The sequence below is a fragment of the Chelonia mydas genome, chromosome 1, assembly GCF_015237465.2.
Source record: "Chelonia mydas isolate rCheMyd1 chromosome 1, rCheMyd1.pri.v2, whole genome shotgun sequence".
Classification (NCBI taxonomy): Eukaryota; Metazoa; Chordata; order Testudines; family Cheloniidae; genus Chelonia; species Chelonia mydas.
The window spans coordinates 129,223,770-129,240,546 of record NC_057849.1 but is presented as its reverse complement, the minus strand read 5'-3'; positions in this window follow the sequence as shown (position 1 = coordinate 129,240,546).

Sequence of the window (16,777 nt, the reverse complement as noted above, 5' to 3'; positions counted from 1 at the left end):
ACTCACACAAAACCAAACACCCTTGCCTCGCCCCTACCCGGCCCCTTCTCTGAGGCCATGCCCTCACTCACTCCATCCTCCCACCCTCTGTCGCTTGCTCTCCCCACCCTCACTCTCTCGCTCATTTTCACCAGGCTGGGGCAGGGGGTTGGGTTGCGGGAGGGGGTGGGATCGGGGTGCGGGCTCTGAGATGGGGCCAGAAATGAGTTCAGGGTGCAGGAGGGGACTCCAAGTTGAGGCAGTGGGTTGGGATGCGGGAGGGGGTGCGGGCTCCGGCTGCGGGTGTGGGCTCTGGGGTGGGGCCAGGGATGATGGGTTTGGGGTGCAGAAGGGGGCTCTGGGCTAGGGGAGTGGAGTTGAGGGATTTGGAGTATGGGAGGGGGTTCCCGGCTCAGGCAGGGGGTTGGGGTATGGGCTCTGGGTTGGGGGTGTGGGTTCCAGGGTGGGACCTGGGATATGGGTTTTGGAGTGCAGGAGGGGGTTCTGGGCTGGGGCTGAAGGGTTCAGAGTGTGGGAGGGGGGTCTGGGCAGGGGCGGGGGTTGGGGTGTGTGAGGGTTCCAGTTGGGGGTGCAGACTCTGGGGTGGGGGTGGGATGAGGGGTTTGGGGTGTAGGAGGGTGCTCCAGGCTAGGACTGAGGGAGTATGAGGGTGGGAGGGGGATCAGGGCTGGGGCAGGGAGTTGGGGCACAGGAGGGGGTCAGGGATGCAGGCTCCGGGCAGCACTTACCTCAGGCAGCTCCCAGAAGCAGCAGCATGTCCCCACTCCAGCTCCTACACGGAGGCATGGCCAGGCACGCCACACGCTGCCCTGTCCACAAGCGCCACCCCCACAGTTCTCATTGGCCGCGGTTCCCAGTGAATGGGAGCTGCAGAGCCGGCGCTTGCGGTAGGGACAGTGTGCAAAGCCCCTGGCTGCTCCTACATGTTGGAGCTGGAGCGGGGAACATGCCGCTGCTTCCAGGAGCCACGCGGAACCGCGGCAGGCAGGAAGCCTGCCTTAGCCCCGCTCCGCCGCTGACCGGACTTTTAACGGCTCAGTCAGTGGTGCTGACCAGAGCCTCCAAGGTCCCTTTTCGACTGAGCATTCGGCCAAAAACCAGACACCTGGCAACCCTATCATGGAACAGAAATTCATTTTCTTGGCCAGCTGTACTTATAGGTGCTACACATTGCCTTTCCGCAGAAGGAGTATGATCATTATTAGTATTCTGTTTCATTACAGGTCTCATGACTCACTTGTAGAGGTTGCACGATACATATACAAGGACTCTTTCTATGAAAGTAATTACCCTTTGTGGGTGATATATCTTGTGCTTAGCTCTGCAGCATGTTTCAATTCAGTTTTGAGTTGTGGGAGTTCATAGCTGAAGGAGAGCTTAAAAAAATAAAGTCAGTGGAACCTCTTTGTTTTTCTGCTGGTTAAGAAGAAAAAGCTTTTAAAAAAATCAATGAACTGAGGCTCACTTTACAATGTTTCCTATCTAGTGTACAGTATGTGAGATAAGTGTCCAAGGGTGATAACAACGCAAAAAAGAGTCCAAGGTTTAATTTGGATAAGCCCAGAAAAAAAATCAGATCCTTTTCATTGGGTAAAATCCTGATACCAGTGAAATCAATAGGAGTTTTGCTATTGACTACAATAGGGCCAGGATTTCACCTACTGAGAAACTTTGTGAGAACAGGCGTTCATGATATTTCTGTGTCTTCCTGATTCTAATATAGACAGAAATCATGAGAACCACTGGCTTGAATAGCGTTTCAGTCTAGCTGGCATCCTGTTCCTATTTGAAGCAGGACATTTAGAGGTATGGGCAGTCATAGAGAAATTCAAAACCTGAAATAAAATATTTGGTTCAGATTGGGTTGGAGTTGTAAGCAAAAGGAAGAGTTGATTTTTTCCCTCTGAATTGGTTCACTCAGTATCTAGATTACAAGCTGTGACAAATGGGATCTTAGTAGTCTTGAACTGAGCATTAATTTACAGTCTTTGCAAAAATTCACTCATAAATTTTCTAAGGGATTAATGGATCAGTGTCATTGATGTCTGACTTGCAAAGGGAAGTGTAGGGGATGATCCTGAGAGATTCTGAGCCTCTGTTAACTCCCACTGAAATCCATAGAATCTTTCAGGGTATATTTTTAGGTGTAGATTTTTGAAAGAGATCAACACCCACATTCTGAGCCAAGTTTTCTAGAATGCTTAACTCCCACTTAGGTACCAAAATAAAAGGGTCAGATTTCTTCAAACTGCTCCGCATGATGGGTGCTGAGGTCTTACGAAAAATCAGGCCCTTAATGAATAAAAAAGGTAGTGAGTACATCAAGTTGGGGAGACGTTTGCCAGTGTTCAAATCTCACAGTGTCTGCATTCAAATTGTATGACTCACCATGACACATGCTATTCTGAAAAAGAAATCATCAGGGGTTTGTCAAGATTCAACTGGAATTTAACATTCTTCTGGGAAAGAGGTCATTAGAACCCTGAGATTTAAAATATTGTCTTGAATGACAATATGACAGCTATTATTTTTTAACAGACACCCACTGTATAATATGATAGAAAAATGCAAACTGTCTCTGGAGAATAAATGTAAACACAGCTCTACTATTCCAGTTAGAACTAAAAAGAAACAAAACAATACAAGTAATAATCTGAAATGTGAAGGTCTAGATTATTTTAGACATTGTGGAACTGATTCTTCTCTGAGTTATGGCAGTGTAAGGTCCCAGTTCAGATTAGGCAAGACACTTAGCACATCCATTGATTTCAAAGGGATTTAAGCATATGCTTACGTGCTGTCCTGAACTGGACCCTAAATCAAGAGTAACTCCACTGAATTTGAAGTTACATCAGTGTAAAGTCATAATGGGATCAGAATCAGGACCTTTATTTGCAGAGAGCAGTTACCTGCCCTTGCCTTGGTGAATACACCAGTACATTTTGCTGCTGACACTTGTTGGCATGGAGACTAAGAGTAAAGTAGAAGTCACATTCATAGGAATGTCTTCCTGCCTCATCAGTCATCCACTAATATGACTTAGAACATAATTGTTATACCCAAGAGTAAACTCATACTCTGTGAACATTACAATGTTATTTTAAGCCATCAAGGCTCAAGTATAATTACATTCAGTGTAGCACTCATTATACGTTGGCAGTAGTAATGGTCAAAAATAATGTTCTACTTTCTCTATTGACATTTTGAAACCTGAAGAAAAACTGTATTAATATTGGTCATAATTATTAATGTAGTAGCAACAATATACCAAATCATCTCTGACTGGAAGAGCTTACAATCTATGAAGATTAAAAAAAGCTGGAATGAATTGAAAGCAACATAAATCTCACAAATACAAATTTAACAGAGGAACACAAATTTTGCACTGAAATTCTCTTAACCAAATTGGTAAGAGTGATTTTTGATGGATTACTTCATGTCATAGATAAAGAGAATGTGCTTCTTAAATTAATACTAATTTAACACACAATAAGAACCTTCTATTAAAGTGTTGATCTTGTTCCAAACACCAACAACCCACACAAACACTAAATAATTCACCTTGAATGTGTCCCCTTCTTTACATATTATGCTAGACACAGTTCTAGAAGTCTCTTGGAAAGTGGGTCATATTAAGTCATCACTTTTGTACTATTGTGTATATCTAACTCCCTCGTACAATCCAGAGAGCAAAATGATAAACCAGAGTAGACAGATTCAAAAAGCATCAAATGTTCAAAAAATTTCCATTATTATTTATGATTAAATGAGCTAGAGACATACAGGGTAACAAGAAACATTCTACAAATACATTAGAAGCAAGAGGAAGACCAAGGACTGGGTAGGCCCATTACTCAATGACCGGGGAAAACAATAACAGAAAATATGGAAATGGCAAAAGTGCTAAATTACTTTTTTATTTTTGTTTTCACCAACGAAACGTTAGTAGTGATTGGACTACGTTAGTAGTGATTGGACGTCTAACATCGTGAATGCCAGTGAAATGAGGTAGGATCAGAGGCTAAAATAGGGAAAGAACAAGTTAAAAATTATGTATACAAGTTAGATGTCTTCAAGTCACCAGAGCCTGATGAAATACATCCTAGAATACTCAAGGAGCTGACTGAGGAGATATCTGAGTCATTAGCAATTATCTTCAAGAAGTCATGGAAGACGGGAGAGATTCCAGAGGACTGGAAAAGGGCAGATATAGTGACAATCTATAAAAAGGGAAATAAGGACAACCCGGGGAATTACGGACCAGTCAGCTGAACTTCAGTATCCGGAAAGATAATGGAGCAAATAATTAAGCAATCAATTTGCAAATACCTAGAAGAAAATAAGGTGATAAGTAAGAGCATGCATTTGTCAAGAACAAATAATGTCAAACCAACCCAATAGCTTTCTTTGACAGGGTAATACACCTTGTGGATGGGGGAAGTGGTATATGTCATAGATCTTGATTTTTGATACTGTCTGGCACGATCTTCTCATAAACAAACTAGGGCAATACAAACTAAATGGAGCTACTAGAAAGTGGGTGCATAACTGATTGGAAAACCATTGCCAGAGAGTAATTATCAGTGAATCACAGTCAAGCTGGAAGGGCATATCAAGTGGGGTCCCGCAGGGATCAGTTCTGGGTCAGGTTCTGCTCAATATCTTCCTCAATGATTTAGATGATGGCATAGAGAGTACACTTATAAAGTTTGTGGATGACACCAAGATGGGAGGGATTGCAGGTGCTTTGGAGGATAGGATTAACATTCAAAATTATCTGGACAAACTGGAGAAATAGTCTGAAGTAAATAGAATGAAATTCATTAAGGACAAATGAAGGAAGGAACAATCAGTTGCACACATAGAAAATGGGAAATGACTGCCCAGGAAGAAATACTGCAGAAAGGGATCTGGGGGTCATAGTGGATCATTAGCTAAATATGAGTCAACAGCATAACACATTTGCAAAAAAACCCAAATATCATTCTGCGATCTATTAGCAGAAGTGTTCTAAGCAAGACACGAGAAGTAATTCTTCTACTCTACTCCATGCTGATATGGCTTCAACTGGAGTATTGTGTCCAGTTCTGGGCGCCACATTTCAGAAAAGATGTGGGCAAATTGGAGAAAATCCAGAGAAGAGTAACAAAATGATTCAATGTCTAGAAAATACTACCTTTGAGGGAAGATAGAAAAAATTGGGTATGTTTAGTTTGGAGAAGAGAAGACAGAGGGAACATGATAACAGTTTTCAAGTACATAAAAGGTTGTTACAAGGAGGAGAGAGACATTTTTTTTCTTCTTAACTTCTGAGGCTAGGACAAGAAGTAATGGGCTTAAATTGCAGCAAGGGCAGTTTAAGTTGGACATCAGGAAAAAACTTTCTTACAGTCATGGTGGTTAAACACTGGAACAAATTGCCTAGTAAGCTGTGGAATCTCCATCATTGTCTAACCTGCTCTTAAAAGTCTCCAAACAACTGTCAGGGATAGTCTATATAATACTTAGTCCTGCCATGAGTGCAGGGACTGGACTAGGTGATCTCTCGAGGTCTTTTCCAGTCTTATGATTCCATGACAATAAAATCTGCATTGGGATATTTATTAATAACTAAATTTTAATGTAAAGCCAAAATAAGAATTTATACACACACACGTATTACAATTGTAATATCTATCATGTAGCAGTAACACAGATTTCTGATAATAATTTAAAGGTCCAGCAAGGGACATTTGACTTCAATAGGAATGCTCAGGAAGCAGGAATTACTTCATGTGATGAGTTTACATATGACACCATAAACTCATCTCACATGATCAAGCACTGAGAACTTGCAACTCTCACTGAAGTAATATGGTGTACATATAACTTTGCAATGGTTCCTAAATTCAGGGGACAGCATGTCTGCACAAGATCATAATACTCACTTCCAGAATTAAACAACCATTACCATTCTTGTTTTAGTGGAGAAACTAAGAGAGAACACCATTGATTCCTAATTCAGCTTTTATCTCTTAACTCACTAATAACTTAAGATGGCACAGTGAAATTCAGACACCAGATATGTATAACACTGTCTAAAGTTACCATACCAATAGAAACAAGGACAAAAATTACCGTAATTCAAGCATATAATGCCATACAAAAATAGATCATAATAGAGCTACCAAACCTTATCAGCTCTGGTCTGTAGTTCCTCCAAAGCAGTGGTTCTCAACTGTGGTCCACCACTTGTTCAGGGAAAGTCCCTGGCGTGCCGGGCCAGTTTGTTTACCTGCAGAGTCCGCGGTTTGGCCAATCACAGCTCCCACTGGCCGCGGTTCACTGCTCCTGGCCAATGGGGGCTGCGGAAACAGCGGCCAGCCCTTCCCTCGGCCTGCGCCGCTTTCTGCAGCCCCCATTGGCTTGGAGCGGCGAACCACGGATGGTGGGAGCCGCGATCGGCCGAACCTGTGGATGCGGCAGGTAAACAAACCAACCCGGCACGCCAGGGACTTTCCCTGAACAAGCAGTGGACCACAGTTGAGAACCACTGCTCCAAAGCAATGATCCCAACTTCCATGAAGAGACCTAATCCTCTACAGCCTGCATTTATCTGGGAACATGATAAATTGTTACTATGATAAGCCCGAGAGTCTTCGCAAGTGTAGTAATGTAATACATGGCCAACTTCGGCTACTTGGTCCACAATAGAAAGGAGAATTCTCTTGCAAATCTAGGACTTCAGTGTTACAACTGCCTTGCTCTTAGGCTAATCATTTACTCCTGTGCAATCTGAATGCAAAGTGGATATCAAACAATCCTCCACTTTGCACAAGTGTAAGTGACTACACAAGGTGCAAGGCTGTGGAGAATATGTCCCTGTGTAGAAAAGTGGCAAAGGATTTATTATAAGATGTTCTATAGGTGAGACTGAAGGAAATCAAAAGAGTTTAAGAGGTAAAGAAACCTGGGCCACAAACAACATAATTGCAGCCAAATGAGGCCATTCTCAGAGAAAAACATACACCAAACTTACAGTGGTGTCTGCTCTCAGTTGAAATCACTGGAATTTTATGCTCCAGATTTATGCGAAATATAATTTAATAGGGGACTTGGTCCAGACATAGATGTGAGTTCTGGTTATCATTAAATCCATATTACAGAGGGGGAAAGACAACTTGCACCAGGTCATAGGCAGACCTGGGAAAAGAACCCACATCACCAGACTTCTAAGCCAAATCACTAGGCCCTGGGCCACACCAATTTACAAAGAAATTAGTTCTAGCAGCTGGGGCACTGGACTGGAAGTCAGGCTAGCTGGGTGTTATTCTCAGTTGGGCTAGTGACTTTTTCCCAGCTGCACAAAAGGTATTGAGGCTCTGGAGTCCCAGTTTTAGGCACCACTGCAATCCACAAAACCCATGCACAGCTGCTGCCTTACCCTGTAGGCACCTAAACTCACTCCATGCCTAAAATTTTACTGTAAGAGCTCCCTAGGTGCCTAGGTTTCTGCCTCACTCTAGGCATCTAGACACCCATCTCCCACCTAAGCACCAGCATGCTCCATGGACGTGGGCAACATAGGCATCCTAGTGCTTATCTTCCCAACACACACCATTCCCTAGTAGGTGTGCTCTGAGCATGCCTACTGGCCTGGGTCCCATTCAAAATCTGGCTGCTGGAAGAAGTGATGCTGTCTCCCTTACAACATTTAGCCCAGCGGTTAGCACGCTTCCCTGGGATGTAGACGACCCTGGTTTAATACCCTCCTCCCAGCAGCAGAGAAGAAAATATTTGAATGCGGGTCTCCCACCCCTCAGGAGAGTGCTTCAATCACTGGATATTACAGGGTGTTCTAATGGGAGGATGGGGAAAAGAGGTCTCAGTCACTCTCCCATGCTGAAACTCCACTTGGACTAAAGAATTATTGGAGCAGAAGGCTCAGACCCTGGGTTTCTCTACATCCCAAGAGGGTGTCCTAACCACCAGACTATGGAATCATTCCTGCTCTAGCCTAGCAATTATTTAAGTCACTATTTCTAGGTGCCTAAAAAGTTATGTATTCCGATTTTGAGCTTTGCAATATCTAAGTCCCTTTGTGGAGCTGAGTCCTTGTCACTTCAGTTGTCTGTGTCTCTGTTTCTCCTCCCACAATTTGTCTGTCATGTCTGTTTAGATAATAAGGTATATGGGGCCAGGATTGTCTCCAACTATGTTTGTACAGTACCAAGCACAACCACCACCTCATCTTAATTGTGTGTTCCATGCACTACGGTAATACAAATAACTCACACTACCATTTATGTCACTGTTAAATTTAGCCCAGAAAGTTTCCCCAACTTTATTTAGCCCATACATTTTACACAGAGCAGGCATGTAATGCTGGGAATTGGCAAACATTTTTAGTATACTGCCATGCATTATAAGTGACATCAAAAACACTATTATGTTGTGTATTGTCACATATCACATCTACAATTGTCTAAAACAAGGAAGCTCTTTTAGAGGACCTTTACATATTGTGTTATTCTTATTAATATTTTTTCCTTAGATTGTTAGTATAGCTTGAGAAATGTGAGTTATTGATCCCATTTATTTCTTACTGGCATGGTTTGTTTTTAGTTTATTTTCTAAATTGCTTTGGAAATAAAATATTACTGGCACATTTGAAAATATGAAGTACTGGGTTTTGGGAGAATTATCTTAATTCCCAGAAAATTATTTAATAAAAATGGATTTTTTTCCTACTTCTAATAGTAATATGAACTAACATAGTTTTGTAAGTATTGGATGTAGCAAAGTTCTTAAAATAACCAAAGCTCCTTTCAGCTAATAAAAAAACTGATTTTAAAAAATCCACATTTAGTCAGTATGGCTCTTTTTTCATTTTTATACAAAGCAGCTACTATTAATAAAACAAAAACCATAAATATAATTGTTCAAATTCATCCCTGGGAGTTATACCAGGAATGAATTTGATTTAGTGTTCTTTATACGTGATTTTTAGTATGTTATAGTAAGAGAGTTACATTATTGTAAAGTGTGCTTGTCTACTAGACTGTGATTGTGCAAAGACTTACACATAGGCTTAACTTAATGCACATTGACTACTTCCATTGAAGTCAATGGGATTCACAGATACATAATTCTTTAATTATTTAGCTTAAGAGGAACAGTTTCAGGAGAAGAGAGTAACTGAGACCCATGTTCCCATCAGAATATTCTGTAGCTGTACTATCTAGTGTAACAATCAATAACAAACAGTAGGTGAAGATCAGAAAAGTCATTAGCTCAGTAGAAAGTCTTAAAACCAGGTTGCCTCAGAGGAGTGAAATCAAATATTCTTGTATGTATTGCTTGTCCATGCACACCTAGTAAATGTCAAAATTTTGAAGGTCTGATTCATTATTGTATTATAGCAGTTTCATGATTCCATAAGACTAAGTCAATGGATACACTGACATAAAAATCCGTGTGAGACTGGTGAATCAGTCTCTGAATTCCTAAAGGCTACAATAAGAATGAGAACTTATGGCTTGTTCCTGAGAAACACTGATTACCAACAACCCCTGCCCTGTCTTACCTTCTCATGCAGACCCTTTCAGGATTAAAGTTCTTAACGTTTTCTAGGTGATACCAATTCTGTAGGACAGACCTGTCCTCACTCTGTTTTTCTATAGCCATGTGTTTCGGGAAGGAAAAGGAATTGTATCTCAGATGATGTGGAGACTTTCAGTCTCTCTCTCTGTTTTTGGCATTCAGTTGTTCCTCTTTCTCTTTTCCAGCTATTATCACCAGGCAGAAAAATTGCTACGTGTTGATGTTTCTTCTTCCAAAGCCGATTCGAATATCATTTGCTCAGGTTGCTATGTTGCAGATCCTTTACCCCTCCCCACACCCCGAGTGTCACTCACGTTATCAGAGCATTGGGCCTGCTCTGTCAACCCTAACATGTGAGTAAATCCTATTCACATTAATTGTCCCGTTGATTTTAACATAGGTAAGGGTTATGGGACCAGGCTAATAATTTTTGCCCTTTAGAGCCCAGTAGGTGGAACTCCTGGACTTTTCTCCAGTCTTTCCTCCATGTTGTATTGTGACATGGCAGGGCTTCTTCCCAGTTTACCAAGCAAAATTCACTTTTTTTCCTTAACAAGCATCCCACTCACCTTTAAGTGGAGCCAATTAAAGGGACCAAGGTTTATTTCTCCAAATGTAAGCAGATAACAGACAGAAACAGCTCCTCAGATGACTTCTTGTCCTGGCGTTTCACAGCCTCTCTCTCCAAGGGTCTCTGGTAATCTTGCTTCTTGAAGCTTCCCAGCTGCAAACAGATCCCTTCTCACAGCCATCTCCCATTCCTCCTCTGAAACACCAGCCTCAGGGCTACCTCCCTGATGCCCTAGCTCCAAGGCCCTACCACCAGAGTTAGCACTACTCCTCTGTGGTGCCTCTTCCACACATACTGCCTCTCCCTCTTCCTCCCCCTCGGACAGGCCTTTATAGCGGCAGGTGTAGCCCTGCCCCCTTTGATGGGCTCAACTGGTTCCACTTGCTCTAATACAGGGGCATGGGGCCTGGTGTACTCACAGGGACCAGCTACCCTATGACATATATACTTTTTATTTTTACTGTACATATCTCTGCACCCACTATCGGTATATTTCCAGAATTAAATATGTTATCAAAAGATTTAATATCTTGCTTGCCTAGCCAGATTTCAAAAGTAATATTGCAATTAAGCTCAGTGAGGAACATTATGGGGCGGAGAAAAAATTGCCTGGCTCAAAGAAGAGTAGGCTTGGAAATCCTCAAAAAACCTAGAAAGGCCAGAAATAAATGTCTCATTATACGTGTTCCTTTGTTATTTTTTTCCAGCGCCTATTATTAAGCATCCACGGGTGATAGTACTCAGAATCAGTGGAAGTTGGTCTTACTAAGCAGCCACAAAACAAATTGTATTTTACGACATTAATTATTATTTAGATGTTATTAACTAGTATTAGTTCTATGGTAACAAGTAGTGATACACTCCAGGCAGAGATAAGGGTGTTTTCCCTCCCCCAGGGCCACGATGCTGTGCTGAAGAGTTTTTACTCAGAGGAAAAAGGATAGGATTACTGAGATAAAGCAAAGTCATACATTACAGTCATTGCGGGGGGGGGGGGGGGGGGGGAGGGGAATCCGGGATGCTAAATTGAGTTAAAATAAATATGGTTAGAACAGAGTATACCAAAACCCCCCAGCCTAAACCAAAACAACTCTGAGTGTGTCAGGATTAATAACAGATGGAAGTAGGAACAGAGCTGACTTTCCATTTCAAATGCATAGTTCAGCATTGAAAGTGGCAAGATGATGAGTACAATTATCCCTTATTTATCAAGATTTCTCTTCATATCCCAGCATCCCTCTCAGATTCTGGGTGTGGCACTGATGATGCTGGGAGTACAGGGTGCTGAATAATAAAGTAACTTGTTACTTCTGAAACACTGGTGCAGGGTGAAATCTTTCAATAAATTGGATCAGGCTTTTCAACTCCCTGAGAAATAATTGAGGGGCAGTGATCAAATAAAAACAGCAAAAACTCCAAACCCAGGAACATTCTCCAAAAGAAAGATAATCCAAACCCTGTAAAATTAGGCACAGTAACCTTCCAGGTCAGGCATATAACTAAAAACAAAACAAACAAATAACAAATGTAGTGCTTGTGAAAGATGCCAACTTTCAATAATCCTAGAAAATTATATAGCCACAGAACATGTAAATATGTGCAAAAGAGGAGTGCAAGTATGATTAACTCTACCTGGGCTGAAAGCAGGGTTTGAATCCCCAACTTTCAATGCTAAAACACATTTCTTTTTCTTGAACTAATGACATAATTTCTACAGTTGTCAGCTGTAGTAGGTTCTTACCTTATTGTGCACCAGCCAGTAGAGGCAAAGACCCACACTATTCCTAGTGTAGGTTATACAGCAGTGGTGACCTGGAGCTGGTTCGCACCGGTTTGTGCGAACCGGTTGTTAAATTTTGAAGCCGGTTTAGAACCAGTTGTTAAAGGGGTGGGCAAACTACAGCCCGTGGGCCACATCTGGCCCACAGGACTGTCCTGTCCGGCCCGCCTGAGCTCCCAGCTGGGGAGGCTTCCCTGGCTGAGAATCCCTTTTTAATTTTTACTCACCCGGCCGTGCTCTGGGTCTTCGGCGGCACTTCGGCGGCGGGTCCTTCACTTGCTCCGGGTCTTCGGCGGCACTTCGGCGGCGGGTGCTTCAGTGCTGCCGAAGACCCGGAGTGAGTGAAGGATGTGCCGCCGAAGTGCCACCGAAGACCCGGAGTGACTGAAGGAACCAGTTCTTCAGATTTTGGCAGCTCGTCACTGGTTATACACACTGTGGGGAAGCACCTGAAATCTCCCAAAGTACAAGTCCCATCCTAGCACACCACTTTTTATAACCATCTCTTATCTGGGTTGCTAGTACTAAAAGCAGAAACTTCTGCTGCATGAGTTAAAGGAATTATAGTTGGCAGATGCAGTTCTATCATATGAACTATGTAGAGTTCATATAATAGAGTGGGACAAAGATTCACACTTTCCTAGCATGGCTTACAAAAGTTTCCCTGTGCTGCTTGGCCAGCATGCCTCAGCCTATTCAATGGGACCACCAATGTAGTAATATATATCTTTCATATATAATAGTTATTTTCATCTGTAGACCTTACTATTATTCTTATTTTACACAAGGAGAAATTGAGGCACACTGTGGGCAAGTGGTTTTGCCCAAGGTGGCACAGTGAGTCAGTGGCCAAGTGTATCAATTCCTAGATCAGTGCCCTGTCCACCAAACTGTGTTCCTGTATGTGCATTCGGTTAGCACTGCACTGATGTCATCCATTAAACCCCACCCCCTCCCTAAAACTATCGTTCCAAATAATGAGAAAGTATGAAAACAAAACAAAACACATCATGCCTGACAAGCTGGAAAATGGCTGCCAGCAAAGATGGTGGATTTTGTGACCTGAACTCGACACTTATGGGTAGATCCACAGAAAGGACTTAGACTTAGCATTTTCAATCCCGTTTTTCTACTGTGGAAGCAAAGATGTCTGAAAGACAAGTCATAATTCCAGAAAGTAACTTAATTAAAAGAAATAATCCTAACCTGAGGTAAAATTACTCTATTATTAAGATCTTTAAATTCCAACCAATGGTGAGAACTGGTTTAAAACAAAGTTTGCAATTGATCACATAAGCTATGAAAAAATGTTGAAAGACTCTGATGTGTCTGATGCTTTATCCCTCAACAAACCTTGGCTTCGGCATTCACGTAGCAACAGATGACCATTAACGCATGATAGCAGTTGATTCTACTGTCCATCTTTGTTAAGTAAATTTTGGTGGGCCACAATTCGTTTGTCAGATTCATAGTTAAGTGAATTGGGTCTGGACCACTGTAAACAGTGCCACATTAGTCCATGCTGGGTGAGGGGGGAAATACACACAAAGATCCTAAAAGTACGGTCTGGGTTAAATAGCACTATAGTCTTTCATCTAATGCTAAGGTGGGAGAACTATTCTATGGAAGGCCTCATATCAGCTGAGCAGGTGGGTAAATAATGTCATATCACAACATACACGGCAAGAATCCACACTAAGATCCCAAGGCGATGAACCACCTGCATGGGGAGGTGGGATCCACAAATGTCTCGGGGTGTAGGTGGGGGGTAAATAAATCTACATCATGACATATTAGGATGGGGTAAATAATCCTTCATTGTGAGATGCAGGAATAGGGGCATCCAAAGGCCTTGAAACTGTGGACGGAGGCATAAAAACCCCAAACAAAGCCTGTCTTCACCATATATTTTTGCAATCACCAGAAGATACAGGGGGGGAAAAGTAGAAGAGGAGGGGAGAGAACAGGTCACACCTGGAGGAGAGAAGTGATTGAACATGGAGAGGAGGGAAGAGGCGATGGAGGCTCCCATGGTGTTTGTGTGGGGAGTGTTGGTGGTTTCCATGTTTCCCCCCTTGAGAAGGACAGCAGCGAGTTCCCCACCCCTTGGCTCCCTGTGAGCTTGTGAGGGTTGCATTTCCCTGGGAGCTACCCCTGTGAGTTGAGGTAGTGGGGATTTCCCCCTGCTGTCCTGGCTGCAGGGAGCTCCCCATCCCTGCACCCCCCACCCTCTTATCATCTATGTTCTCTTGGTCACTAATGTGCTGCAGGTTGCAGCCCGAGTCCTCATGGCTCAGCTCGGGCTCTGGGCAATAGGATTCCAGCTGAGAGTGGGCATTCCTGCACAGCCTGGGGCTGGAGGAGATGCAGCGGGAGCTGGTGTTCCCCATCTTCCTTCACTGCCTAGCCCCGGGTGCTTGGCCTGGCATGGGAGGATGCAGGGGGAGCCCGACACCTGCGATGGCGAGAAGCCATGGGCAGCAGCAAAGAAAACAACAAGCAGGAGAGGAAGAGGTGTCGGAGGCAGCTGCTCCTTCCAGCCACGCTTGCCAGCTGATCCCCTCAACGGCTCATCCAAGACACCTTGCCCCAAGCCCGGCCAGCCTGGCCAGCAGAGCAGAGAGCACAGCAGCTACATCATCCTGCTCTAGCATCATGAGATTTTTCCATGGAACACCAAATTGGCCAGGGCCCCTGGCCACAGGCCCCATGGATCTGTGTGTTACTCCACCCCTGGCTAGGTGTCTGGGCATCAGGATGTGGTGGACTTGTATGCAGCTCTGGCAGATTTGTTAGCACCACGGGGACTTTACCATGGAAACAGACACCTAAGGAATTTAGGCATCTACAAGGTTACACAGCAACTGAGCAGGTGTTTAGAGGATCTAAATTTTGGATTTAGGAGACTAAAGTGGCAGCTAGGCACCTAAATCCCTTTATGGATCTAGTCCTTATTCACTAGGAATGATACCAAGACAATCTATTCATTTCAAATAGTAATCAGATGTTAACGTGTACAAGTTAGAGATGTGAGGCTCTGTATTCTGTGAGTCATGCACCCTCTCTGCATGCTATCATTTCTATTAGTGCTAATGGGAATTATGTGTGGCTACCATGAAGACAATAAACCCTGTAAATTGTTTTGGAATAAAAACAGTGGGCAACTGGTGAACTCTTACCCCCAAATCTGATATTACAGAGAGTTTTCTTTCAAGTCAAATCACATTCTGTAATGAGGTACAACACCAAATGAGAAAGGGTCAAAGAAAAACTGATTATAAAACTCAAGATTATCTTTGAAAAGAGAGGAGAGTGGAAAGATACACTAGGACGGGCTGTCAGTATCGTTGCTAGCCAGTTCAAGGCAGAAAGCCTGCTTCTTACCTTGATAAACTGTTAGCAATAGGTCACAGTCAGCTGCTTCTCTTATCAGCACCAGGAGCTTAAATGTCAACCATTAAGTGTTTCCATGGAGATCCCTCTGAGTTTCACAAATGTGGGCACATTATTTATGCCCACACTCTGTAGGATAAGTGATAATGACAGTATGTTTTGTTATGCCCTATCATATCTGAAGCAAGCAGTGCAGCTGGTCTATGAAATCCTTATATCAGAGTACAGTGCCAGATCTCTATGATGGGAAGCACACCTGTTCATTTTGATTTCCACAAACAATGTCTGGGAGAAAAAAGGTCAGCTTTGTTACAATACATGTCATGAAGCCGACTCCAAGACAGGGGACAGTCACAGCTGCAAAGTATTAACAAATACATTCTTTCCAGGGGATGAACATCACCCGTGACCTACATAGAATGCACACTATTTGGTGGCCAGTATATTTCACCGGTGATTGGGGTATCTGGTCTTTTCCAAATTAGTTCTACATACAATCCTATTAGTTAGTTCATGCAGCAGAGACTTTGTATATTTAGGAGCACTTTGGATTGGGGAAAATATTGCAGTTTTTTTTTTTTTGGTGACTACCTGTTCCACTATTTAAATACAATTACTTCAGCCATCTTTGTGTGTTAATTTCCCACAAATTATGTCAACAAATTATGCCAATATCAATGTTAAATTGTAAGTGGTTCAAAAGTATTTGCAGGATAGTTTTTGAATTTGTACAAATGGGTATTTGTGCCAGAAGCATTTGCCTGATCTTCCAGCAAGGGAAAAGGAAAAATACAGACAATCATGTGACTTCTCAGACCAATCACAACTTGGTGTTGCAGCTCAAATGGAATATTGAATACTCACAGACAGCTGTTTGCAATCCATATTTTTTTTAAAAATGCAAAATGTTTATCAAACAACTCCGAACAACAAAGAAATCTGAGGAAATTGCAATTGGCTCACATATATGTTGCGAATAGAAAGAGGCTAGATTTGTTGGTTAACTATACACTCAGCTCACATAGTTACAACCACATGCATCAAGGTGGAAATACAGAACTTAATCTCGGAATATTAGGTCAACGCTTGTGCTGTTAAGGTCCTTCTGGGAGCCGCACTTCCCTTCCTCTACTACAGACAGAAAACTGAAGCCTACACGTAAGCCATGTCTACACTAGCACTCATGTCGGCAAAACTTTTGTTGCTCAGGGGTGTGAAAAAAACCTCAAGCTGGTTTTATTATGTCAATGGGAGAGTTCTCTTCCATTGGCATAACACGGCTACACAAACACTCTTACAGTGGCATAGCAATATCGGTACAGATGTGCCACTGTAAGCTTGTCAGTATAGACATGGCCTTAGCAAAGTCTGCAATGGGTACTCCTGAAATTATGCCAATACTTCCAATATGTGAAGTCCCTGAAAAACTATCCACAAACCACATTATCCCC